Genomic DNA, 8,605 nt, shown 5'->3' with positions numbered 1-8,605 from the left:
CACCTATTTTTGGAGACGTGCAACCCTCCCTCCAGGCTGGTGGGGTCTCGGGGGGATCCGGAGGGTCATTTTTGCTGGATATTGAAGTAGGGATGCGCTCGCAGGGGATGGAGAAGATGGGAGGCAAAGGAGCATGCCTGGATGTGCTCACCATGCGGAGGGCAACGGCTCGTCCACACCCAGATGCCTCCTGCCCAGCTCCTGCCTCCCCCCACACACCTCCCGGCATCCCTCCCACGAGAGAAACCCCAAATTTGCCTCCGGGAAAACCCAGCAGGGCTGTCCATGGGGCCGGGTGGGGAAAGGAAAGATGTTTTTCCTATAAAACGCCTCCGTAGGTTTTGCAGCCGCCGCTTCTGCACAACCCCAGGGCCAGGGATTTCGGCTGAGCTGTTTTAATGTGGAGCTCTGGCTCCGCTCATTTCGGAGCAAAATTATACCGCAGAGTTGCCTCTTCTTGAAAGGCTCCAATCTCGCGTGTCAGTCCCGGATAAATAGTTTTCATTCAACAAATCAATGAATAGAAACAAAGTACGGCAAAATAATGTCAAGTCATTTCACTGATAACGACAGCTGCTGGGCTGCGCAGGAGAAAGGGAGAAGCAGGGGCGGGGGGGCAGGGGGAATAGATTAAAAAATGTAAAAAGCAATGAATCACAGCTGGGGGGAAAATCATAAAACCACACGCCACCGCTGCTCCCCCACAAACATACACGGTATTTACTCATCTATTTCTAACGAAATTTAAAGCACAATACAAAAGCAAAAGGGAAGGGGGGGGGGGGGAGACACGGCGCAAGCAAATCGTCAAAATCATCCTCGTTAGAAAAGCAAAAGGGCTTTTTTTTTCTGGCGCGCAGACCTGGCGCAGAACACAGAGCAGCGCAGCGGCGAGGGCCCAGCGAGCGGGACGCTGCCCCGGCCCCGCGCCCCGGCCCGTTCCCCTGCACGCTCCCAACTCAGCGCTTCCTGGTCGTCGTTTGGTTGCTGGTGATTTTCCTTATTAGATGAGCCCCGCGGTGCTCACAGCTTTGGTGGTGGGAAAAGAAGATTGGAAAAAAAAAACCAACCCAGGCTGAAAGGGCTTTTGCAAGTTGGGAGGAAGAGGAGTTTTGGCTGCCCCGGGGCCGGGAGGATGGCGGGGCCAGGGCAAACGCAGCTCCAGACGAGGTGGTGCCAACCACCCGCTTCACAACGCGCCACAAACCGGCCACAAACGCGGGAGGAATTTCCTGGGGCTCAACACCCGCCTTGGACACGGGTGGGACAACCCGCCCCGAGCCGCTCCAGGGCACCTCACCCCCGCCGCAGGCAGCCCGGCCGCGATAAGGGTTACGGGGTGACGTCTCCTCGCTCGGGGTCATCCACAGCCGCTCAGCCGAGCTCTGCCGCTGCCAAACTGCCCCCAAATAGCGCAAATTCCCTCCCCGCAGGAAGATGGGGCGCACAGTTAAGACGATGCCCTGCAAAGCCTGCCTCTTAAATCCCAAGGCGCAGCTGCTCTTTGTTTGCTGCATGAAGCCTCCTCCCAGGCCGGCGCTTCGCATCCTGCCCCAGCCGGGCACCTTCCTCAGCTCTCACATCTGCGCAGCCTTTTGTTTGGTTTTTTTAAGTTACATTTTTCAGCAAAAAGCAGCTTGAAAGTTAATAAACGGCTCCTTGCAGCTTCTGGAAGGGCTTCTCTTGGACACGCCAATAAAACAGCCCTTGATGAAAACAGCCACCACCGAGCGGAGTGATGAGAGACGAGTCTAACACAAAGTGTTGGTTCAAGGCCGGGGGGGGGTGGCGGGGGGGTTGGCCTCTGTCCCTCACTGAGGATGCACCAGGCAGCTTGAAGCCCCCCCATCTCCTGCCAGACCCCCAGACGCACAGATTAGCCCCAGCAGCGCCTTGCACGGGGCAGGATTTGCCCCTGGAGGGTTGTGGGGTTTGCGCGAGGGGGGAGGAATCAGGTGCGCGAGGCTGCACGAGGTGCAGTGACGGAGCTTGGCCAGGACCACGCCGGGTGCGACGCCAAAAGCTGGGGAGCAGCTTTTCCAGAGCAAATACCTCAGCACCACAAACCCCAAACCAGGACCCTTTGCGCTCTGATGCAGGAGGATTCAACTTGCGCCAGCCAGAGCGAGTGAAGGTGCCCTCTTGCACCAAGGACCAATTCTGAGCATCACCTCACAGGCCTGCCATGACAGCAGCACGGCCGCGGCTGCCTGGTACGGGATTTTGGGGTTGCTGCTGTGCCGCGGCCATGTGAAGCTCACCAGGAGCCCAGGGAAAGCCCCGCTGCTCCCAGAGCAGAAGCAAGTGCTTTCCTCAACGCCCAGGGAATTTTCTAGCTCCCTCCAGCAGTGAGCCACGGAAAGCACGCATGCCTGCCAGCTCGCCAAACTGCAAATAAAATCCTCTTTTAAAACGTGGTGGGAAACACGTTTTGTTGCAGCCTGAAAAGGCTGTGAAGTGCTCGGGCTCCGGCTGCCCCGATGCGGCAGGAGGGACGAGTCTCCATGGGAACTGTACCGCTCATCACCTCGAACAGGCGAGCGAGCGGCCTCGTAAGGTGCCACAGGTGACATCTCACCAGGGACGGGGGGAAACCAGCGCCAAAACGCCTGATGGGGTGGCAGGGGCTTCACGGCTGAAGGGCGACTTGTGACGCCACGGCTGTTGGCTCCTGTGGTTTCTCACCTGGGGGCCGAGGTGGGGCTGGGACGGGGTCCGAGTGGGGGCCCTGCCGCTCCCTGCCCGCAGCCAACATCGATGCCAGGGGATGGAGGTGCACAGGGATCCTGCCACCCCCACAGCCTCCCCGGGCACGGACCCTGCCAGGGTGATAGGAAACAGATTTCCCTCTTCCAAGAAACACGAAAATTTTTTAAAAAATTCCTAGAATGTCAGAGGAAAAGAAACGAAGCGAGGAAAAGGCTCTGCTGGTGTCCTTGAACCCGCTGTTCACAGCAGGGCTGTTGCTGTTGTAGCCAGAGCACGAGAATACGCCAGGACAAGCCCTTCCCTGTGACACCCCCTGCACACACGTGCAGGCCCCTCGGAGCATTTTGGGAGTTGTGGGCGAGCGAAGCACCCTGAAAATGATGCCCATGGAAACTAGGATGGGTCCAGGAGTGTGGGGACGCCTCCCATGGCCGATGCCAGCACGACATCAGAGCTGCAGGCACATGAAGTGGGTACGAGCACCCATCGTGCCCAGCTGCCCCACACCAGCCCCTTGGCAGGTCCCACACCAAAGCACCAGGGCACTGCCGTTGTTTATGTATGTATTTAGGGTGACAAAGACAGGACAAGCAGAACTCACAGCCAGAAAAGTCTGGAATTTAACTTAAAACCTCCTGAGCTGGTACATCCAAAGGGATTTTTGCTTTTTTCCCCACTGAACTCCTTTTGCAAACACCGAAGAGCTCCCAGTGATGCCGAACATCTTCCTGTGGGATTGAAAACACCATGGGAAGGACACTCAGGTGGCTCCCTTGGTGTGGGACAGGGAGTGACAGTGGCTTTCATGTCCCCCCTGCAGAATTAATTAGAAGCGTACTAAACCACGCACCTTCCTAGAAGACCTCAACTGCTTTTTGGTCTAACCGGGATCTTTCCTGTTCTAAAAAAATCAAAGTGTGAGGGTTTTAATGTGTGTGTGTTCCTGTACAAGGGGTGGCTACAGAGACAGGGAGATGCAGAGCTCAGCGGGAGCCGTTCAACCCACCCGCTGAAATACCCCGAGAGCGGGTAAACTCGCCCAGGCATCGGGCTTTTCCATAAAGCCCACCAACAAGGACCCAAACCCAGAGTCCGCTGGGGAGGCAGCTCTGCCCAAATACTTTGGGCAGCTTGGGCAGGGAAATACATTTTCTGGGGGGATTAATGGGATTTATCATTGCCCTGGGAACAGGAGAGAACGACGGTGTCGAGGCAGGCAAAGCCATGGTGGCCAGGCTCAGGTCATGCCTCCCGGCAGGGTCACCTCTCCCCCAGCTCTCTCATGGCCTGTGTGCCCCAGCTCCTTCCTCTGCTGCACCCCCCCATGCGGATCCAGCACTGCCCACAGACAGCATCCAACACGGGGCTCGGCCTCCCATGCTTGGCAGAATCATAATCGGAAAATAATTGCCACCCAAATGTGGACACTCAGCTGTAGCAAAAGGCTTCGGGTGCCTCACCTGATGCGAAGCCTGCGCCAGTCTCCAGAGCTTAAGAAACGGGCGGCTGCGTTAAGGCAGAAAGTGGGATTGCCTAATGGCTCATGGAATTGGTTTCCTCCCCTTCTATGAGCACAGGTTGATAAATGGCTACTTAAAAGACCACAAACTTGTTTTCCAAAGTAATTTACAATTAGAGGGATGGCACAAACGCTCATTTGTCAGCATGATGCGGAAGTGCAGCAAGCTGCTAATTTGTCAAGCCCAACCCGAGGAAGGTGCCCCTGCCCGCAGCGCCCGCGCGGGAGCAGGAGCAGGAGCAGGAGCAGGAGCCGGAGCCGTCCCCTCTGCAGGAAAGCTGCTGGCTCCCGAACCTGCTCCCAGTCGGGACAGCCCATGGGTGAGACCACGCAGCTTCAGGCCTGTCCCACCTCCAGCACGAGCCCTTGTAGAGCCAGAACATTTTATAAGCGAGCAGGACAGCACAGACAGAAAATGAGTTTACAATATTAACGTTTCCAGGTTAAGACCTACGGGTGCTTCTAACTAGCACAAAGAGCTGCCAGAGTTTGTATTAAATGATACCGGCTGAAAGCTCACCTGGATTCCTCTGTTCCTGATGACCGCGGCAGGGGCGGCTGCAGGGCAGCTGTAGCTCTCCCCGCTTATCCCACCCCAAACTGCAGGACATGGCGAGGCCTCAGGGCACCCGGAAGAGGACAGAAATATTTTGCCATAATCCTCCAGGCAGAGCAGCACATGGAGAAACCTCCCTCCCTACTCTCTAGTGATGAAGACACACCTGCACACCCAGCTCAAAGGCAGGTTCCCCCACCAGCCGCAACCCAAGACCGGTTGCTGGTGTGACACTCGTGTCCCAGCTCGTGTTGCACAAGGGCTCCTGAAGGCTCTGGGGGAAGCCCTGCCGTGTTACGGTAGGGCCTACACAAACCCCAGAGGGAGAAACGATGCGATGTGTCAACACACAGTTGGTTCCCACCCTATTTTCTGAAAGCCACCAAAATAGGGGGTGCTTCCCCATGGGTGAAAAAAAATCAGGAATGAAACAAATGAGTAAAAATGTGAATCGTGACTGCCCTGAGCCCCCCCCAGCCCTTTCGGGGCAGCACTAAGCAGAACGGGGACGCCTGCAAAGCCCATGCTGCTCACAAAGGCATACATGAGGTGACTGCATGAAGAGACATCTCTTCTCTTGGCAGAGCTCGTCCACTACACACGGGTGCCCCTGTCCTTCTGCCTTGGCACCAGGGCCACCTCCTCCCCCGTGGCACTTGATCCATCTCAGCTGCGAAGCTGCGGATGAGCCGTACCCGGTGCGACAGCTCCGGCTGGTGGCTGCCAAGGGCCACTAAAAGCATTCACACAGAAACCGAGGAGGGAGAAGGTAGCGATGCCAAGCGAATGCCCCATTTTCCTGTTTATACCAATCTACCTAACCACAAGGGACAGGAAAAATCGCAGATGCTTCTGCTAAACAACCAGCAAGTATATAAAACGCACGCAAGCATTTTCCATCATTGCTGCTTTCCACAGCACAACGAGGGAAGAGATTTAATTATACACAAATTCTACTAAATCAAGAAGAGAGACAGCTGAAAATAGGGGGGGGGAAAAAAAAATATTTAATTTAATTCTATTTAGCAGCATCTTTATTGCAACAAAGGTTTTGTAATAAAACACAGCAAAACTAATGTCTCCACTTTACATGATTAAAAGCCATGTAGCGAGAAAGGTGGGGGAGGGAGGGAGACCAATAAACCCACTGGAGTGAGACATGCAATTTTGTTAACGCAAACAGCAGGCACTTCATGTTCTAAAATTAAACACCTGAACTTTTACTGTGCAGAACATCCAAGTAAAAACCGCATGAAGATCTCTCTTCCCTTTCCAAAGGAGTGGCCCGGAGAACCGCGAGGGACACACAAAAAGTCTTTACAGGGTTCTGGTACTCAAGTAAACGGGCAATTCAAGGCAGCGTCCTAATCTGGCTGATTATTTCGTTTCTTTATACTCTATTATTGCCTCGTCAAAAGTTGAGCATCACGCCGGCAGCAAAACAGCCTGCCTTACACACAGACACACACAGCAGAAACACAACCCACTTTTCTTGGTAGGGAATAAAGCTCGGGACCCCTGGGCTCAGTTTGTGAATTTTCTGTAATTCGCCACACAGGCTCCGCCGTGCAGTGCCCCAGGGCTAAAGCATTCCTACACCATCCCGCGCAGAAAGTATTTCCATAGCCCGCACCCCTACTAGTAAGTAGGGAATGCATTTTCCATTCTAATATAACGAAGTTAGTTAATTTTCAAAGCTTTGCTTGGTGCTTTGAACTCACAATTTCATGAACAAACAAGTTAACTGAGTTTATAAAAATTAAGCAGTTCTGAGTAGTAACTAATTCTACTTTGTTCTGAATAAAGAGAGATAATTGATAACAAAGGGGTGGGGGGTAGGGGTTACAACTCCAATGCGAAGGGTGAAACCCAACAGCTTTGCGCATTGCACGCTCGAGAGGAGTTACTGGAAGCTGCCTCAAAACAGGGTGGAAGAACACGCTCCCCCCAGAAACAAGCACTACCAATCCCAACCACCGCACGAGGAGAAACTGCTGGCATCCACACTCAACAGCTTCAGTACCTCCTCGCTCAGATCCCCGTATTTCATATATATATATTTTGAAAGATATATGAAATTAAAACATTCATCTCAAAGACACCTGTGCAACTAATTTCCACCATGCCATGAAGACTCGACCCTGCTCCTGCTCAGAGCAGGTGTCCTGCTGGGCACAGGGCCACAAGCAGATTCCCCAGGGGGACACACCAGCTGTCCGGTTTGGGAGCCGCAGGGATGGATGGTTCCTCCTCACACGTTTTTGCTCCACAGACAACCTCCCTTGCACGTGCTCCCCCCAGATCGCACTAATCCTGCTTAAAATTCACATTAACGAAGCCATTTTTCTTAACATGCAGGAAGGGACAAAGTATAACCCCAAATATCAAACAGGCTGGAACCCTCTTCCCGAGTAACAAGACCACCTCCTGGAACGCAAAGTATGACCTTGTCCTGGAGCAGGCGACGCCAGCAGCGCGGAGCAGGGCAGAGCTGCCGCTCTGCACACCAGCTCTGGTCCAGTGCCAGACCAGCACTTCACCACGCGAGGCGCAGGACTACTACTGCTCCCCAAAACACCGATGCAACGGCCCTCGGCACTAACGCCTTCCTGCCCCTGCAGTCTCAATCGCAAGGGGCTTTGCCCTTCGTCTCTCATCACTGGTAATTTGGTCGTTGACTGCGTGGGGCTGGATCACACCTCATGTAAGGCATCTCTCACGCCTTCACCTACAAGCAGGCATCTTTTGCGAGAACTACAAAACTCGGATGGTAAATCCTCCCAGCATTTCCACAGGTAACAGAGCATGGGGTCTTAAAGTGCTTAACTACCGTAAAAAGAAAAAAAAAAATCGTAGGAAAGAAATACATAATTTATGTTGCAAAATAGAGTACTTACAGTATGTTGTACTTTAATAGCTTTTCGATATATATATTTAAAACAATGGAAGGATGCATTATTGAGAAGTTTTACGTCAGCGCTTATAATCGCATCCTGTGCTAAATCAAGCCTAGCCTGGTTTACTTGCATAACATTTAGTTCTTCAGTTCCCAAGAAAGCACTGTTTGATGAAGGCCATTTTTGATCTGTTTTTTAAACAAAAGGATCGATTTCATCTTAAAAATCATATACATTTACATTCACGGGTAATCACCTCTAGAAAAAGAACAAAACCACCCCAAAAAGCAAGTTAATTTAATATTGAACAAAATATAAATAACCCTGGAAAAGGTGGTATCTACTATCTACTATCCACGTGTAATTTTATACATATATGTATATATGAACAGATATAGATATATGTATATATAATACAGCATAAACACGTAAGGAACACAATGGAATCCCACAGAAACAGCTTATACTTGTCTCTACTCACTGCCGTGTCGTTCTAGTTCAAATGCATCAGCACCCTCATCCGTCTCTCAATCCTGACTATATCCCTCCATGGGGACGCTGCGTTCGCTTCAGTCTCAATTAACTCCTAAGAGAAGACATTACAGGAGCCGGGCTCCTTCCCTGCCATGCCCTTCCCAAAATAAAGCTGTAAGCCTGTTATTGACCTGCTAATGGTATTTTAACTGATCCATTTAGAATCGCTGTGATCTGAAAACCAGAAAAACAGCCCAAACCAAGCGTCCCCGCCTCGGAGGAAATTTGCATTTACTGCACGCCTGTTTGCTTTGGCTGTCTTTTGTGTAACCCGAAAAAACAAATCCCATTCTCACACACAGATTTTACAACCATGTAACTGCACCAGCTCCGATAGCTTTGGTGCACATGCCCAGCAGCCTAGCTGAAAAACGATGCGGTTTGATACAA

The sequence above is a fragment of the Rissa tridactyla genome, chromosome 9 (genome assembly GCF_028500815.1).
Source record: "Rissa tridactyla isolate bRisTri1 chromosome 9, bRisTri1.patW.cur.20221130, whole genome shotgun sequence".
NCBI lineage: Eukaryota > Metazoa > Chordata > Aves > Charadriiformes > Laridae > Rissa > Rissa tridactyla.
Note: the sequence above shows the minus strand (reverse complement) of the source record.